This window comes from Danio rerio, chromosome 7 (assembly GCF_049306965.1).
Source record: "Danio rerio strain Tuebingen ecotype United States chromosome 7, GRCz12tu, whole genome shotgun sequence".
NCBI lineage: Eukaryota > Metazoa > Chordata > Actinopteri > Cypriniformes > Danionidae > Danio > Danio rerio.
In genome coordinates, this window is record NC_133182.1 from 51,437,501 (window position 1) to 51,458,024 (window position 20,524).

The 20,524-nt window shown below is 34.8% G+C and overlaps 1 protein-coding gene across 4 annotated transcripts in view; it reads right to left on the reverse strand.

The window, feature by feature from the left end:
* Nucleotides 1–20,524, reverse strand: part of tsg101b (tumor susceptibility 101b) — a 90,271-nt gene that overhangs the window by 51,500 nt on the left and 18,247 nt on the right. The window contains exon 11 of one of the 4 annotated variants that reach the window (XR_012382652.1): nucleotides 3,124–3,233. The exons of 1 other annotated variant lie outside the window; for it this stretch is intronic. The gene's annotated coding sequence lies outside the window, so the exon portion shown is untranslated. Of the gene's footprint in view, nucleotides 1–3,123; nucleotides 3,234–14,117; nucleotides 16,952–17,657; nucleotides 19,015–20,524 lie in introns of those variants that run through there. 2 more of the 4 variants (XR_012382654.1, XR_012382653.1) reach the window with 2 other exon arrangements.

Sequence of the window (20,524 nt, forward strand, 5' to 3'; positions counted from 1 at the left end):
ATATTTCCTGTTTTACATTTTAAATTTCTATAGTTTCGAGAATCCAAAGAGACACAAATTTATCAATAGCGTTAAGATAGCTTTTTTAACATTTGATATGATTTATTTGTTTTCCAACAAAAATATCATGCATAAAATATCATAATCAAAAAATACATTTCAACATGGTCAAAAATAGAGTGGGATGAAGCACAAGCTTATCATTTTCCCCACCCCATTACCACATACGTCATTCATCTATTACTTAAACTTATTTCTTCTTTTACTTATTTCTTTTTTTTACATGAGACATATTGCATAATTTTAGCATCTTTGACATATTATATGTTTGAATCTATTTGGACCTTTACATTTTGTAACATAGACCCAAAGAAAAAAATACATAGTACAGCAAATAGCCATTAATTAAAATTTCATCATCATTCTCATTTTATCCTTTTTCAATCACCTTTATCATTATATTCCTTAAATAATATATATTTATACAACTTTTTAAACTGATTATTATCCTGATATTGTTAGAGTATGATCTAGACTGTTCCATAGTTTTACACCACAGACAGACATACACAAACTTTTTAAAGTTGTCTTTGTTTTCAACTTTCTTCTCTCAGATTATATCCCCTTTGTGTTTCTTCAAAAACCTTTTGTATCCATTTTCAATGCAATTTATTTCTATCTTTAAGCATAATTTGTGCTGTTTAAAATTGAACCAAATCATTAAACTTGAGTATCGTTAATTAAAAAAAATAAAGGATTTGCATGCTCCAAATACCCCACACCTTCTATCAGCCTGATTACTTTTTTTTTTTTTTTTTTGCATTGTACATACGGATTGTAAATTTGATTTATATGTATGTAACACAATAACTCATATATGGCTAATAACTCATATATACATGAAGTTATGATTGAACTGTCTCTTGTTACAGTTATGAAATAGTTTAATAACAAGAAGGAAATGTTCATGGGCCAATGACATGACTACATTGAAATGGTCTATAGCTCATGTTCTTGGACTTGTGGGGAAAACCGGAGCACCCGGAGGAAACCCATGCCAACACGGGGAGAACATGCAAACTCCACACAGAAATGCCAACTGACCTAGCCAGGGCTCAAACCATCAATCATTTTGCTTTGAGGTTACAGTGCTACCCACTGCGCCACCGTGCCGCCACAAAATGACAGTATATGTGATATATTTTAATGTATTTCATGTCCATTAAAAAGTACGTTCTAGTATATGAATGGAATGGAATTCTCTCCCATAGCCTCATGGGATGGTAGCATTAACTAAATGCACATTTCAGAATCTCATTAGAGGTTGTAGGTCATCTGGGTATACTTCTCACCTACTGTTTATCCATTACTATAATTTCAGGTGTACTGCTCACCTACTACTTTGTCTTAGTCTACATACTTAATAAGTATGCAGTTTGGCATTTTAGACCAATACACCCACTGGCCACTTTATCAAGTACAGATCCTCAGCTGCTTGTTAATGCAAATTTCCAATCAGCCAATCATGTAATCCAAAGCATTTAGACATGTAGACTGTTCAAGAAAATCTAGATTAGTTGTTTGGTGTCATACAAGCTAGTCTGGGAATTTCAGAAACAATTTTCATGCACAGCCATCACTAGGATTTACAGACTGGTCACCCCTCAATATTAATGTGAAATGGGATTTTAATAATAAAAAAGCTATTTAGATATAGATTATAGCATGTTTGTTAAGAACAGAGTATTATACAAGGTTGAGTTTTGATTGGTGGTGAGCACAGTTTTTTACCTTATTATAAGAAAGGTTTCACTCATCGAAATAGACAAGCAGCTTTACTGAAACTAAAGTTTTGATTAAATATTTTGCACATTTAAAAATGTTTGATGACAGGTCACAGTTGTCATTGTTGTCAGGTTGTTATTTCTTTAAATGAACGTTCAGGGTCAGGTAATACTTTAAAATAACAGTCCATTAGTTAATGTCGGTTAATGCATTTACTAACATGAATAACTATTAGTGATACATTTATTACAGTAAATTATTCATCTTTATTAATGTCAGTTAATGTTATTTAAGCTAAATAGTGTTAGTTCATGTTATTCATGTTAACTCATGGTGCATTCACAAGCCTAATTTTGGATTTTAATAATGCATTATTGTTGAACTATCATTAATAAACGCTTTACAAGATTATTCATACTTAGTTCATGTTAGTAAAGACATTAACTAATTGACCATTATTCTAAAGTGTTACCGGGTTATAAAATATCAATAGGTTTTGGTGTGGTTGGTATGGTAATGTGCCTGCATTAGCAGTAAATGTTCTGAAATTGTGTACATGATGATCTATAACTTATTTTTAAGCACATTAGAGTTTTCTAATATGAACATTTTAGTTTAGGTAAGAAGTGCTGCTAAGAGGTGGCATGGTGGCACAGTGGGTAGTGCTGTTGCCTCACAGCAAGCAAGTCACTGGTTCAAGGCTATGGGTCAGTTGGTATTCCTGTGTAGAGTTTGCATGTTCTCCCCATGTTCGTGTGGGTTTCCTCCAGGTCCCCCCCCCACAGTCCAAAGACATGCACTATAGGCAAATTGATTAAGCTAAAATGTCCGTAGTGTATGAGTGTGAATGAGTGTATGGATGTTTTCCAGTGTTGGTTGTGGCTGGAAGGGCATCCACTGTGTAAAACATGTTTTGGATAAGTTAGCGGTTCATTCTGAAATAAAGAAACTGAGCCGAAAAGAAAATGAATGAATGAATTAATTAAGATTGTTTAGAGCTATGTCATCTATATGATGATTATCGTACGTATTTGTTGTAGCAGTGAGATGTCGGTTTATGGCGTTGAAAAAGTAAAGGAGTATTTATTTTTTTCTATCTAGGAGTTGTATATAAATTCATGTAATTGCCCCCTCTCTGTATTTCAGAAGGCCCTCTTCAGCTCACTGCTTGCACCAGCTCTACTCTGAACACATGTACAACCTTGAAGCAAATAAGCTACAGCAGCAGAAGACCACACAGGTGCCACTCCTGTCAGCTAAGAACAGCAAACCAAAACTCACACACAGGTTTACTAAAATTGGGCAATTATTAAAAAAAACTGGAAACGTTTACAGTACCTGGGGTAAGTTGAAGTACAGGATGACAGAATTTTCAGTTTTGTGTGAACTATCTCTTTAAAAGTCACCATGAAATGGAAGTTAATATTGTCCTTGTCACGGTCATCCAACTTGTCACAGTCATGAAATTAGAAAAAATAAAGGATTAGATTGTTAAAAATGAAGGTAGACTGATGAATGAATGAATTCAAAATAAATATGTGACACGGTAACACTTTATTTTGATGGTCCATTTGAGTATTAGTAGACTGTCTACTTATCATCATGTGGATACTACTCCTTCAACACATACACTAACCATAACCCCAACCTAACAGTTTACTTATAATCTAATGAGAATTAGTTGGCATGTAGATGCAATGTAACTTAAATTCAACAAACAGACCATCAAAATAAAGTGTGACCCATGGCACTAACTAATATGCCTGCCCTAAAGAAATTCAATGTGATCAGAAAGTTAAGAAAGTCATTTTTACGAGGAAGGTTATGGTATTAGATTAAAGTTTAAGAAGGCAAATTCATTTTATTACATAATGAACTGCACAGATACATCGTTTATAACAAGAACTACTGTATACATATAAAAAAAAGGAGAGTACATTTTGATTGTATAGCGACTTCATGGGGATCTAAGGACATGCGGCAGATGGCTGTCCTTCAGCATAATTTGTAGTTGCTTGTAAGTCATTAGGTTTGTTTATTAATGTAAATAAAAGTCCATTTAGAGGAACATGATCATCTCTTATTTGTATGGAAGTATTGACCTCTGCTCTTTGCATTTCACATTCACTCACTCAACCAAAATGAGAGTGATATTAGGAAAGAATATTAGGCTAATGTTCTTCTATGAAGTGTTGACATAAATTTATCCTAAGTATTAGCTAATCTAGCCTCTGCATATATTCGCATGAAAGTGTTTGGACTCTATAAAACATTAATGATAAATGAGCTCTGGCTAAATGCAGTACAATTTGTGCGTCATGCATATTTAGAACATTATATAGCATGATTGAATAGGAAGGCAAAGCTATTCTTTTTTTATTCCTTTCTGCTCTACTTCATTCACCTTCCATTTTGATTATTAACCTTTAGCTCAGCTAAGGTGACTGTCTCTTGGAGCTGTTTAGTCTGTGTAATGTATGAGACCCAAATCAGCTAAATTATGTAGGGAAATATGATAAAGCCATAGAAAAGTACTCTTTGGAAGAAAATCGGTCTGACTAAGTAACTGGAATAGATTATACGTCCTGTTTTATGGACAAATGTAGCGGGTTTTGATCGTCTCTGCAAGACCAAAGCAGTCTATGTGCAGATGAGTTTGTGACACTGCTGCAATGCCCTCTTCAGGACGCCTTTGAAACTGGACACACTGCACTGACGCTATTGCTTCTGTCCATTAGAGCACAGCAGTTATACCAGCTAAGATGCTGTTATTAGATTGCTGATACATTTAGCCACACACCAATAAAGAAATATCATGTTGGGAGGGGAAAACGACATTTTAAAATAATATGTGCCTTTTGCCATTATATATATATATATATATATATATATATATATATATATATATATATATATATATATATATATATATATATATACATATATATATATATATATATATATATATATACATATATATATATATACATATATATATATACATATATATATATACATATATATATACATATATATATATACATATATATATACATATATATATACATATATACATATATATATATATATATATATATATATATATATATATATATATATATATATATATAAAATTTTTCTGAATTTCTAACTCACATTGCAGACAAGACACTGATCAGAGTAAAACAAAACCTTGCCATGGACAAAACTAATGTTTTCACTAAAATTGCTAAATCATGTGTAAGTTGTTTTGCAGTATTGTAAAAAAAAAAAAAAAATACACAAAAACTTCTCTGTGGACATTTCTAAATACTTTAATTTGATTTACCAAAGTCACACAAGTTCACATCGGTCACATGCATAATGTTAAATACAATACAATACAATGTTTATAAGCCAACATTTATCTTTTTTATTAGTGTTATTTTTTGGGGGGTTGTGCATTTGTATGTTTAGTTCGCAAAATTTGTTATATGTATATATATATATATATATAATTTTTTTTTTTTCTGATCCAAGAACTGTTTTGGAACATATGAATAGATGTTTTTACAGTGCTCAGCATATATGAGTACACCACTCACAAATCTATCTTTAAATTCATATTTTAAAAGGAAGCTATACAATATTATATTTGTGCATATACATTAAATTAGTCAGAAACTAAGCCGAATCTGGAGCTTATCTAACAAAATAACTTACAATAACAGTCCAAAAACTAATACAGTTGAATTTATGTTATAGAAAAATATTAAATGCAAAGTTTAAAAGAGGAAAAATTAAAGAGAAGCAAAAATATGAATTGAAATTTTGTAGGTTGCAGTTGTTCTTTGGTATATTTGGCTGAATTTAATTGTATTATCTTTCAATTTCTAACTATGTTTGGTGACTACAATATTATTTTAATAAATATATATAATTGTTTAATAAATCTGTTTTGTTTAAATACACCAAAGTACATAGCCTATATTCACTGAGAAATGGAGAAAAATATTCATTTTCAAAATGGAATGTACTCAATTATGCTGAGCACTCTATACTGTTAATATATACTGTACAATCTCTTTGAATTTATGCTACACAATTTTACTGCAAACATCACATGTTGTCAGTATTTGTACTGTAGATACTGGAAAATACATGGAGAATCTGTACTTCTTTAGTTGGTGAAAGCAAAAACAAAGCCACCTTTGTCTATTATAAAGACAGATAAATGTCTATACAATATAATAAACGCCCAGTTAAGCTGTGAGAAATTGGGGTCAGAAATATACTTTTAGACTGAGGGGTAATAATTACTTCTTTGAATAATTTTAAAAATTGAATCTGTATTTTTAAATTATTTTATAATTATCTTAATAAATGTGTATGTGTTGCCTTTTTATGTGAAATAACCAATTACAATTAATCAGTATACAATAAACTGATATCAATGACCAGTAGTGGGAAGGTTACTTTGAAAATGCAATACAGATTTCTGATTTACTTACTAAAAAATTCCTAATTGTTTAAAGTGCATGTCATTATTGAAGATTGTTCCCATTCCTTACATACTTTAGATAAAAATAAATAAATAAATAAATAAATAAATAAATACAAATTATGAAGATTTTTAAGGCAAACTCAAGTAAAGAAAATGTGTATCAAATGTCATTTTTTATATACTGTATAAATAGGGTTAATTGTGATTTCAATGTGATTTATGTGATGATATTGAATGCATTTGTCTTACTTTTGTGATATATGTACAGTACCTGACAAAAGTCTTGTCGCCAATCCCAGTTGTAAGAGCAACAAATAATAACTTGACTTTTAGTTAATCATTTGGAAAAGTGGCAAAAGGTAGATTTTTCAGATGAAGCATCTGTCGATGCATCTCAATCAGCACAAATACTGCAGAAGACCTACTGCAGGAGTGTCCACCCTCGGCCCTGGAGGGTCGGTGTACTGAAGAGTTTAGCTCTAACCCTAATCAAACACACCTGAACAAGCTAATCAAGCTTTTAATAGGTGTACTAGAAACTTCCAGGCAGGTGTGTTGAAGCAAGTTGGAGCTAAAGTCACCAAGACACCGGCCCTCCAGGTCCGACTTTGGACACCCCTTACCTACTGGAACCCGCAGGGTCTCAAGATTCTCACAGAAATCAGTCAAGTTTGGTGAAGGAAACAACATGGTTTGGGGCTACATTCATTGTGGGGGCATGCACATTCTAAGCAAAGTCAAAGCTTACTGTCCTAATTAAATTATTAAAAATCAAGGCATGATCATATTTTATTTTGGTAATATAAGCATAATCTAGAGGCCTTTGCCTTTCATATAAACCACTTCTGATACCAGATGATCAACTAGAAGTCAAGTTATTATTAGTTGTTCCTAAAACTTAAACAGGCGACAAGACGTTGTCAGGTAGTGTAATGTGGATGTTGATGTAATTTATGTGGCAAAGCCAAAAATAAATGTCCTCTTGTGGACAATAAAGAAAGTTTAGAAAGTAGCTATTTCAGTTTATTAATGTGACTGACTACGTTTGATTATTGTTTACTTTTTACATTTGTAAGAAATGTTTCAAAACTTTTAATCAAATAGTTTTTTTCTGCTGTGGCAACTCGTGATAAAGAAGAGAAAAAACTGAAAGAGTGAGTAAGTGAGAACTTCTAATCATTTTCAGATATTTAAGGCACAGAGGCAGGGTTGGTACTCAACACTGATTACTGCCAGACTTTCAAAATCACTCATCACTTGAATTAAGATTTTAATCATTTAATTTTAAAGCGCAGCCACCACAAAATAAGACTTAACCTCTTCTTTGTGTACTTTGAGTTCATTCTGAGGATAAACAGAGATTTTAATCATAACTGATACAGTTTTTGCAATAAAACATTTGCATAGTTTATTTTAAAAATGACATATGCTGTTTGCTCAAACTACTTATTTAAAATTAGCTAAAACAACTCAATTCTTGAGAACTTAATTGTTTTATATTCAATCCACTTAAATTTGTAAGAACTAATAAGCTAACTTAATGCCTTCATGTTGTCCTAACACAAATCAATTGTGTGAAACTCAGCATTTTTTACAATGCATGACAGAAACTACTAGAATTTAACAGAGCTTTAGAAGCAGTTAATCAGGCAGGTTGTACTGTGGATCGATTAAATTGACAGACATGATGTACTACAAATTCCAACAAGAAAACCAATCAAAAGTGTCAGGATAGCATCGCTTTAAACAGCCTTTAAATTGCAGGAGACATTGTGTACATCAGAAACAGGCACGGGAAAAAACATCAATGAACACATTCTAGATATTTAAAGGAAACATTCAGGTTTAACCCTCTTTGCAACTGTTTCCATTCAGTAACTGTTTTCTCAGTAACTTTAACAGATTAGAGTTGCATGTATTTAGTAAATCAATCACATAGTTACTCCTCAACACCAACAACTCTAATATTGTGCAAAAATATATAAAAGAGAACTCATTACACTACAGCTGCAATATTATGACAAAATCATTATTGCTATTGATAGCCTATTGTTAAATACGATTATTAATGCCAATAAATAAATGAATAATTGGCAACACTACATTGAATTATAAGAAAATAATGCACACCTGAGTTGGTGTTGTGGTCACAATTCAGATCATATCATTCAAGGGGCTTGAGTCATTTATAATAATAATAATAATAATAACAATAATAATAACAATAATAATAATAACAATAATAATATAATTCCTTACAGTTATATAGCGCCTTTACACACTTTTGGGGGGAATCTCCTCATTCACCATACTGTAGGTGTGCAGCATCCACTTTAATGACATGATGGCCGCCATATTGCGCCAGACCCCACACCAGCTGATTGGTGAAGAGGAGACAGAGTGATGAAGCCAATAATGACATGGGGATGGTTAGGAGGCCATGATGGACAGAGCCCATGGGAAAATGTGGCCAGGATGCCAGGGTTAAACCCCTTACTCCTGGGATTTGTAATGACCACAGAGTCAGGACCTCGGTTTAATGCCTCATCCGAAGGACTGTGCTCACTGAGCAGTTTACACTCTCAGAAATAAATGTATGTGAGCTTTCTCTGGGGTTGTACCTTTTCAAAAGGTTCACATTTGTACTTAAAGGGTCCATATTGATACCTCAAAAGTATTTATTAGTACCTACAAATTTTAAGAGAAACACTTTTGTACGTTTTAGGTACTAATATGTACCCTTGAGGTATTAATATGGACCTTTAAGGTACAATTTTGTATCTTTTGCAAAGGTACCACCCTAGTGAGCTCGCGTACCTTTATTTCTGAGAGTGTAGAGACCCCATCAACATACTGGGGTGTTAGGACCCACACAGTCCACAGGTTGTGCACTCCCTGGTGGTCTTATTAACACCACTCCTGGCAGCAACCTAGCTTTTTCGTGTGGTCTTCTATCCAGCAACTGGCACAGCCCTGCTTAGCTTCAGTGGGCAACCATGTGAGAGTTGCAGAGAGCTAGCTGCCAGCATTTCACTTACAGTATACTAAAGTTACCAGAAAGTCATTGTTTATTATTTCAAGACAATAGATTTCTCTTTAAAGCACTCCTGTACTCCTGTTTCTTATGCATCTCATCCAACGCCTCCATTTCTAATACCGAAAATTTGATTTACAGCTAGTAATGGAGGCTGGAGCCATTTCATCTTATTCTGGTCACACTGGTCATCACATTTACGGTGTTATGAAAATCTCTATTAAATGAAAAGAACCTCTTCCACTTTAGAATAACTAAACATTGACTAAACAAACAGCAAATTTTGTCCAATATATGCCCAAGATACACACTTGCACCTGCTCACCTCTTCCCTCTGGACGGCTTCACTTAGTGGTAAACTTTCAAATCAGATGGCTACCATAAAGTCATCATAAGAGACATAATTCCAGTTCAAAAAACAAAGCCTGAGAGAAAACCTTTTCAGCAGCTCATTAAGTTAGTGCTGCATATAGTAGGCCTAGAAGAGAATAAATATATGCTGCTCATCCTTAATTATAATTAGAGAGAGATGTTTCTGGGGTAAATAATTACTACATAAGGCACAAATTGTTAGTAATTAGAAGGAGACTCGGGTGCAAGCAGAGATAATTAAGTCTGCACCGCTTAAATAATTGCACAGTGGCTAACACAGAATGCTGCGTTGCAATTGTAGTGCCTTCAAATCAATGCAATTACATTAACCCAAGCTGCATAGTTAACCCCCGACTTCATGTAGAGCACAACTCCTCTAACCTGCTCGTTCCTTAAATGCGGGCTTCGTTTTGTAGTTATTGTCAGTTATTTTACCATTCTCTTTTTACAAAGCTATCTAGAGCAGTGCTTCTTCTGGAGGACCACCAGCTCTCCACATTTAGCACAGACTGAAAAACATGTAATGGGTGTGACAGAAAAAGGAGTGTTGGTGGTCCTCCAGGAACGTGGTTGAGAAAAACTAATCTAGAAGACTCAAAGTGTAAATGTGGTATTGCAATAATGCATTTCAGTCGTCCATGTTGGTATGGCGAAAATGCTGTGTTCAAGTCCTCCTGGATGTCCTACTTACAATTTTAGAAGACATAATAACGACATCAGGTGCGTTCAAGTCAATTTTATCAGCACATGATGTTTTGATAAACTACAATATAATAGTTTATTAATTCTGCTTAGAAAATGAAGTGCAAAGAATTTACATCAATTGTGTTTCATCAATCAGTATGTCTACATGGACACCAATAATCTTTAATACGAATAAGACAATACTCTAATTTAAAGTCTACCATTTAAACAGCGGGTTTTGATTCATTTGATAAGTTCATAATCGAACCAAACAAAAAATCAGATTAGGACATGTCCCAGCAGGCACACAACATCAAGACGTTAATATTAGATTTAGCTCATGACTCAAAATTCAGTGTCAAGCCAGCATCTAAGGACAAAGTTATTTTGACCTCCAACCCCAACGATATTTGGTTGATTTTAGGTTCTGTTGGAAAGTGACCAAAATCCAACAACAAGCCAACATCATATTGATGTCAAATACTGACATTTATTCGCCAGGCATGGCAGCCAACGTCTAATAGACATCATAGTATTGAGCCCAAACCATAATAGAGTCTAAGAGAGCTCGCGTCACACTTCTATTTATGCATTTATAGCTAGCAGTTGCAGATCCAACCAGTTTCCACACACTGGTGCTTGCTTATACAGTAGATATACAGCTCTCACTAGCTCTTAAAAGTCTAGATCTCCTCCAGAAGTGTGGTACCAATAATATTAAAAAAGGCACAAAATTACCTTACAGAACATTTCTTTTCACAGTTCCTTGCTAGTGAAATAATATTCCCAACCCACAACTAATTATTGTGCTGAACCTTAGTGATTAAGCATAAACATTTCACAATTAAAACAAAAGTGAATGCAAAATTCGTAATTGTGGTATAATTTATATTTTAAACTCATTTCACTGTCTGCTTATTTGACTTGTTCTGAGCGATATGTTTAGGTAAAGTACAATATGCTATGCATTTGTGACCATTTAGACTGTTGAAGGGACCAAATTTGCAAACTGTACCATACTGATAAAGCAGGGGTGTCAAACGTAGTTTCTGGAAGGCCACTGCCCTGCAGAGGTTAGTTCCAACCCTGCTTCAACACACTTACCTGTAAGTTTTTTTAAAAGCCTGAAGCAACGTTTCATACCACCCTAGCAACTTTTTTTTCAATAAACAACTAGCAACTAATTTAGCAATTTTTAACATTCATTTGGTTACTTTTAGCAATTTTTTAAAAAGTGACTCAAGAGCAGTGGCTGCAGGCTTCACTCAGTAGAGTAGCTAGCTCAGATTGTTTTTCATAACTGTTATTTTACTGATATTTGTTAACATGTATAATTGTTGGTAATTAGGTAATAAATTCCAATCGTGCTATAATTGTTGTCACTTTCACAAATGTGTACATTTCTCAAGTTAAAAATAGCAAGCTGTACATTGCACAAACTGTGATTGTTTAAAAGAATGTAACTGTTCATTATCGGTGTTATATTTAAAAATAATCGAAAAAAAATCTTATCAAAAAGTGTATTACTTTTACAAATAGTCAACTCTATTTTTCATATAAATCAAAATGGACATATTTCAAAAAAATGTTTTTGCTGAGATGGCCAGTCAATTTGAGAAAATATTAATTATATTGTATACTACATAAAGATGTATTTTTGAGTTGCAATTGTGCAATGATGTCAAAACAAAGTAATATGTTAATAAAAACCTATTTATTGTGCATCTGGGTGCAATGTTTTAATATAATATAATATAATATAATATAATATAATATAATATAATATAATATAATATAATATAATATAATATAATATAATATAATATAATATAATATAATACACAGCGCCTCAGAGTAGAGACATGACGGCCTTATGCTTGTCATATATTACGTGATGACGTCACTGGTATGCAAATTAGTATGTGATGTCATCTGGCAACATTAAGCTACTTTTCGGGCAGGCTTTAGCCACTTTTCATTGAAAATAGTTGGCAACACTGGAGCTGTGGCCCTCCATAAACTGAGTTTAACACCTGTGCTTTAAATGGTACCCACAACTGTATGGTATTAAAGGGTGAAGCAAGACTCACTGATGCATGTTTTACATGCAGACTCAGACAGAGAGACTCATGACTTGTGCATACCCTAAATCCAGGGAAAGATAAAACATTAAGCAGCATTTTTAAATACACAGCTGAGGCCTGACACTAATAATTCAACATGGTGCACAGCATTGAGCCATGCTCAAACAAAGATTGTCATCTTCATGTGACAAACAGCCACACCCCACAAAGCAAGAACAGAATCTGCTATATGTCATTTATTGTTGTTTATGAAAACTTCAAAAAAATGTTAAAAGGAGTGGTGCCACTTAATCTCTCTATTCGCGCATGCACATCTATATTTGAAATAATGAACATGAGTTTGCAAAAGACACATTATGTGAACAACCCATACAGCTCTATTCTTCGAGCGAGAATGACATGGTGACCAGTATCGAACCCTGCTGTACTGAACTGAACCACACTACTCTGTGTAAGTAAGGCATTCGATGTTAGCATAACTCAAAGAGAACAGCAAATGTGTCCTTCAACCAGAGATGGCAAAAGTACACACATCATTTACTTAGGTAGAAGTACAGATACTAGCGCTTAAAACAACTCTGGTAAAAGTAGAAGTACTGACTACACTTTTGTACTTAAGTAAAAGTAAAGAAGTACAGCCTCAAAATGTGCACAAATAAAAAGTATTCGTTTCAACTACAGTCCAAAAACATGCGGTATAGGTGAATAATAGGTAACTAAATTGGCAGTGGTGTATAAGTGTGTGTTAATGTGAGTGTGTATGGGTGTTTCCCAGTACTGGGTTACAGCTGGAAGGGTATCCGCTGTGTAATACATATGCTGGAATAATTGGCGGTAATGATAAATCAGGGACTAGGCTGAAGGATTATGAGTGAAGATAGGTAGGTAACTAGTCCTCACATCCTATACATTAATTTAAAATAAGTGACTTTCCAATTTTTATGTAAAATGTTTGTTGCCAAATTTATGAAAGTAGCCAAGCAGCATCAAACTCTGCAATATAGCCTCACAACATTGCTCAAAATGTCGGTTCATCCTGACGCAAACTCTCAGCGTTCAGCATGTAGTTTTTCGGCTGTTAGATTAAAAACATCGGCTGCCATTCATGTTGATTCACCCTAAAAATAATTCTGTAGGCCTGTCTACCTTTATAAATAATGTCTTAGATTTTACACTGAACTCGGTCTAAAATACATAGAATTTGTTTTTTATTTTGCTAAAATAATTTTTTTTTTATCAAATTTGACTGCAAACTTTATTTTTTTTTTGCATTGGGCTAAAGCTGCTTATTTCTTCAAAGAGCAGCTCTTTTACATATCCCAGAAATAAAGAAAATAAACCACAATGCATATATTTTACAATTTGCATATATATTACTAAAATGTACAAATCTTTAGAAAAAAGAACTGTTTTGCAGTATTAGATTGAAAGCTCGTGCAATAATGATTGGAAGTGGACAAAAGGCTTAAGCATTTAAACAGCATGTTTTGGAGTCTGAATCTGAATGATTGATTTTGCTCCAAAACCTCTGGAAATTTATAATTGGTCAATTCAGTCAAACCTTTGTGCCCTGAGTTTCAACCAAAGAGCCTTCTTAAACTAAGGTCAACAGGCTGTCAGAAACACATCTATATTTAAAATAATGAGTTTGCAAAAACAAAATACGATAAATGTAAACGACCCATAAACAGCTTTATTCTTCGAGTGAGAATGACATTGCCCAGTATTGAACTTTGCTGTACTAAACTGAACCGCACCACTCTGTGGAAACAAGGCATTGGACGTTAACACAATTCAAAGAGAACAGCAAATGTGTCCTTCAACCACTTGTATAGAAAAATTACTCTGGAGTTCACCAATTTACGAAACAAATCTAGTTTGAAAGGTGGACTTCAACTCCAGAGGACTTCTTGATGACTGATTTTGCTCCCAGACCTCTGAAGATCCATAATTGGTCAATTTAATCAAACCCTTGTGCCCTGAGTTTCACCCGAAGAGCATTCTTAAACTAAGGTCAACAGGCTGTCAGAAACACATCTATATTTGAAATAATGAATTTGCAAAAGACATGGTATGAAATATGCAAGCAACCCATAAACAACTTCATTCTACGAGCGAGAATGACATGGCGACCAGTACTGAACCTTGCTGTACTACATTGAACCACACCACTCTAGAAACAAGAAATTGGACGTTAACACAATTCAAAGAGAACAGCAAATGTGTCCTTCAACCACTAGTATAGAAAAATTACACTGGAGTTCACCAATTCACCAAACAAATCTAGTTTGAATGTTGGATTTCAACTCCCGATAATGTTTCGATGACTGACTTCTCTCCCAGAACTCTGGGGATCCATAATTGGTCAATTCAGTCAACCCTTGTACCCCGAGTTTTGCCCAAAGAGCATTCTTAAACTAAGGTCAACAGGCTGTCAGAAACACATCTATATTTTAAATAATGAATTTGCAAAAGACATGGTATGAAGTATGCAAGCAACCCATAAACAACTTCATTCTTTGAGCGAGAATGACATGGTGACCAGTACTGAACCTTGCTGTACTACACTGAACCACACCACTCTAGAAACAAGACATTGGACGTTAACACAATTCAAAGAGAACAGCAAATGTGTCCTTCAACCACTAGTATAGAAAAATTACACTGGAGTTCACCAATTCACCAAACAAATCTAATTTGAAAGGTGGACTTCAACTCCAGAGGACTTCTTGATGACTGATTTTGCTCCCAGACCTCTGAAGATCCATAATTGGTCAATTTAATCAAACCCTTGTGCCCTGAGTTTCACCCGAAGAGCATTCTTAAACTAAGGTCAACAGGCTGTCAGAAAAACATCTATATTTGAAATAATGAATTTGCAAAAGACATGGTATGAAATATGCAAGCAACCCATAAACAACTTCATTCTACGAGCGAGAATGACATGGCGACCAGTACTGAACCTTGCTGTACTACATTGAACCACACCACTCTAGAAACAAGAAATTGGACGTTAACATAATTCAAAGAGAACAGCAAATGTGTCCTTCAACCACTAGTATAGAAAAATTACACTGGTGTTCACCAATTCAAACAAATCTAGTTTGAATGTTGGATTTCAACTCCCGAAGATGTTTCGATGACTGACTTTTCTCCCAGAACTCTGGGGATCCATAATTGGTCAATTCAGTCAACCCTTGTGCCCCGAGTTTTGCCCAAAGAGCATTCTTAAACTAAGGTCAACAGGCTGTCAGAAACACATCTATATTTGAAATAATGAGTTTGCAAAAGACATGGTATGAAATGTAAACGACCCATAAACAACTTCATTCTTTGAGAGAGAATGACATTGTAGCCAGTACTAAACTTTGCTGTACTAAACTAAATGATACCACTCTGAGGAAACAAGGCATTAGATGCTAACAGAATTCAAAGAGAACAGCAAATGTGTCCTTCAAACACTAGTATAAATAAATTACACAGGAGTTCACCAATTCACCAAACAAATCTAGTTTGAAAGGTGGATTTCAACTCCCGGAGACGTCTCAAAGACTGACTTTGCTCCCAGACCTCTGGAGATCCATAATTGGTCAATTCAGTCAAACCCTTGTGCCCCGAGTTTCGCCCAAAGAGCATTCTTAAACTAAGGTCAACAGGCTGTCAGAAAGAAGAAACCTATAACATTCCCATACGATGAGGTTTCCAGACAGATCATCAATGTTTCAGCTTTGTCTTGTCACTGCAGGCTATGACCACTACTCTCCAGCTGAGAGCAACAGCAATAACCTGACAGCCAATAAACACCTTCTCTAGTTTCCTCCACCACACAAACACACACACATGCAGAGGCCAGTAAAAATCGACAATGCCAAGGTGACACATTAAACCACATAAAAATATCTGTAGGTGGTTTTATACGAGCATTCTATCGAGTGTTTCTGGGCTTGATCTTAGATACCACACCAAATACATGGAGCACTAAATCAAACATGACTTTCGCCACCTTTGAGATAAAAAGACACTGAGAAAGGTTGTAATCTGTAAGGACGCAAGAAGGTTATCAGTCAGTGCAGAACCACTGCAGGCTAAAAATCTGAATTTCAACCAAGACAGCAAGGGGAAAAAAAAGGCAAAGGGGTTTGGGTTTAAAGGAGCACGGGCTGTTATGAAGGTTAGTGATTGAGGTTAGCAACTATGACAGGCCTATTAGCTTTAACATCTCCACCTGCTGACACATCACTGCCTAGAAGCACTGAGTGAATTAGATTTAACATCACATCCAGCCACCGCACTTCTCCTGTCCCTCTCAACCCGAGCCCGAATGGCGAACGGCACAGGATCCAGCGGCAGCAGGCTGTTTCTTTCTCCCGTGTGCAATAAAAGCTGATTAGAGTTGAAACAGTTGACCGGTCCTACCCTCCTTCACAGCTGCTGGATTAGAGGCTGAAGCCCATCAACTGTGAAATGAAATTTCAGATGGTCGAGCAGGGACAGTCCCAGGCGCAGACTCTATGTATAAGAGGAATGGATGGTAGAAAAGAGCACGAGACATCATACGCAGGGTCGCACATCAGAGCTGAAAAGGTTTATAAGATGATGATGATCAACATTTTTCAGTCATGTGGCAACTGGAATCATTTAGCATTGAAAGGCATGAAGCACGGTTGTTGGTTATGATAGACACGGATTAAAAATCAATTGCGTACAAAGCAGAATATTACTTCTTGGATGTTCAGTGTTCTAAATTTCAATGTTCTGAGGTTCGCTGTACAATAAGATTTTTATTCAGCATCATGTAGTGACAAATACACAGATAAAATCTGAATTATTTGTCCCCACGTTTATTTATTTCTAAAATATCTGTTTAACAGAAAGATTTTTTGAACACATTTCTAAACAATAGTTTTGATAACTCATTACTGATAACTGACTTATTTTATATTTGCCATGATGACAGTAAATAATATTTGACTAGATATTTTTCAAGACACTTCGACACAGCCTAAAGTGACATTTAAAGGGGCAACTAGGTTAATTAGGCAGATCATTGTATACCGATGGTTTGTACTGCAGACCAGTGGTTCCCAACCTTTTTTTTTTTTTGCCTGAGGCCCCCTTTTTCCCCGGAAAAAATTTAAGGCCCCCCTCCACATTTAATGATATATTCGCTCATATAAGTTTGCAGTAAGGATGACGATGACAAAAAAATTGTTTTCAAACAAACTATTTTTATTACCATATCTAGATATGTTTATGCACAAATAATAGCCTAATGTTTTCTAGAAATGGGTTGCAGCTTGAAGGGCATCCACTGCGTAAAACATATGCTGGATAAGTTGGCAGTTCATTCCGCTGTGGCGACCCCTGATTAATAAAGGGACTAAGCCAAAAAGAAATTGAATGAATGAATGAATAATAGCCTAATGTAAAATATAAAAGCAAAACATCAGTAGACCATTTGTAACTGAAAAAGGTAAGCCTTTGGCCTTTAAATTGACCCTATTTGAAATTCATTAACAAAAATATCAGTATTCACACAGGTGTTTGGAAAAAAATTATACAGGCTATTACAATTTACTACTTGTATATTATTTGTTACGCTCTATCAATTTGTGTGTGGATTGCTGCGAGGCGAATCAGTGAGACTGTCTTTTTTTGGAGGACGGATTACAAATTCATCCAGTTTTGGTCAGCTAGGGCAGTGGTCCCCAACCTTTTTATTACCATGCACCAGTCAACGGTTGACAATTTTACTGTGGGGGGTTAGGGGTGTTTCGTAGGTTGCTATGCGACCATCAACCATTTTCTCAGAGGATGACAAACTGACAAAACATTGCTGTCACTCTCTGATACAAGTTTTATTTATGGAGAAAAGTAAAAAGGACTTCAGTGTTTATGTGCTCTGTGTTTGTCCGAGAAAATTAGTGTTACTAAAATGTAAATATTCCATACAAGCTGAAGCTGATCGGTCAATTCTGGTCACGTGTCTCGCGGTGCGAGCGCGTCACACTGCTTCTGCGTGCACAAACTTGTGCAGACTCTAGAAATTCGCGTTAAGCGAATGCCCCCTAAAAGGCCGCCGTCATTTGCAATCTCCATCAGTTGATCTTCTTGCACAGTCATGGTGGATTCACCTGATTTGTTGACAAGTGGAATGCGGATCCATTCCTTGGCAGTTCGCGAGTCCTTCGCATGGCGTTTTTCCCTAAGCAAAGAAACTTTCTAAAGACGTCTGTTTCTTACTCATTTTGCTGCTTGTGGGTTAAATTTGGGTGCTCAAGTGATCGAGACGCAAGCGAGCGAATACGGTCATTTTTCAAAATAAAAGATCGTTCAGACTCAGATAATAGATAAAACGGAAATAATTAATGATTTCTTGTGCGGCCCGGTTCCAATTGATCCACTAACTGGTGGTTGAGGATCAATGAGCTAGGGGATAAAATGAACTAAGGCACCATGATCTTTCTTTTAATTGTCCACTGCTGAGATTTTTTTTACAAAAATATGACGCGATCCCCCCTCAAAGCTCGCAGAGGCCTTGTGGGCCACGACCCCCCAGTTGGGAGCTGCTGCTGTAGACAATCAAAAAAAAATATATATATTGCTTAAGAATGCTAATAATATTGACCTTAAAATGGTTTTTAAAAAATTTAAAACTGCTTTTATTTTAGCCAAAATAAAACAAATAAGACTTTTTTCCAGAAGGAAAAATATTATAGGAAATACTGTGAAAAATTCTTTGCTCTGTTAAACATCATTTGGGAAATATTTAAAAGATAAAAAATTCAGGTAACACATTATAATAACTACACATTACTGTATGGATCATTGATTAAGCATTAGCATTATCTGTTAAGCATTAATTCTACATTAATAGATGTTAGTAAGTAGTTTGTAATATTTTTCAATTAGAAGCATACTTATAATGTAATTAATAATTGTATTTTCATACTTTATTATTTATTAATTGTTCATTACTAAATAAGTATTGGATAATTTACAAATCATTTTGTCATGGGTCAGGGATTAGGACTTCTCTGTTGTGTTATAGCTGTTTCCCTTTACAATTAAGCGCTGATGCGCATGCATTTCTCACTTGTTGCCAGTTGATCTTATTGACCGCTCTACTTATACTTGCTCTGTCCCATCATTGCCAGATTATTATGCTCTGTGTTATATTATTATTAGTTTTGTGTTATTAATATTATTTATCAATTTACTTTTTGCTAACCTGTAGTCTGCGCAGTCATCTCACTGTTGAATACAGTCCCTCGCTCCACAGACTTTGTTCTTCATTATTTTGAATAAACTCTCTATATGGGCTGAATCCTCTAATTAATTATTCAGAATGAGTTAGCAAACGATTATTAAACTACCGAAATCAACATTTATATATTTTATTATTTCGGCATATAGTAATGGTTACTATGTATGTTAATAAATGCTTTATTAACGCAACTTCATCCAGTTTCAGTATCAAATGAACAATACATCTGTGCAATCTTATCTAAAAAATAAAATGACTGTAAACTTTAAACATTGCCGAATAGCTGGAGTGTCAAAATACATTTAAAAATAAATACAATTAAATAAAATTGGATAAAACAACAATATATTCATTTAACAATATATTACGATGCAAAATGTCAATGTTATTTAGCGATGTTAATCAGTAATTTTATTTTACATAATATTCTATTAAGTGTCGCCTCTTGATCATTCTAAGCTCTTTGGTTTAGGGAAGTAAGCAGGTTGGCGGGTCAATCAGTAAAATTGGTTGGGTTTCGGGAAGAAGGAGGGTGGGTCGGTCAATTGGCCAGTCGCCCAGTCAATCATTCAGTTGTTCAACAGCGCCCTCTGGTGGGTTTACGCGAGAACAGCGCGGGCTACATTTGAGATAAGAAAAAACGCACACAGCGGCCTCTTGCAGATTTGCGAAAACAAAAACTGCAAAACTACCTATCTCCCGGGACGTATTTGGCATTCTCCAGAAACATCTACGGGACTACGTTTTCAGAATGAGCCTGGGTTGAAAACAATGGACTGGCAAATATGGAACTGTTTAAATTGTTGTTGTTGTTG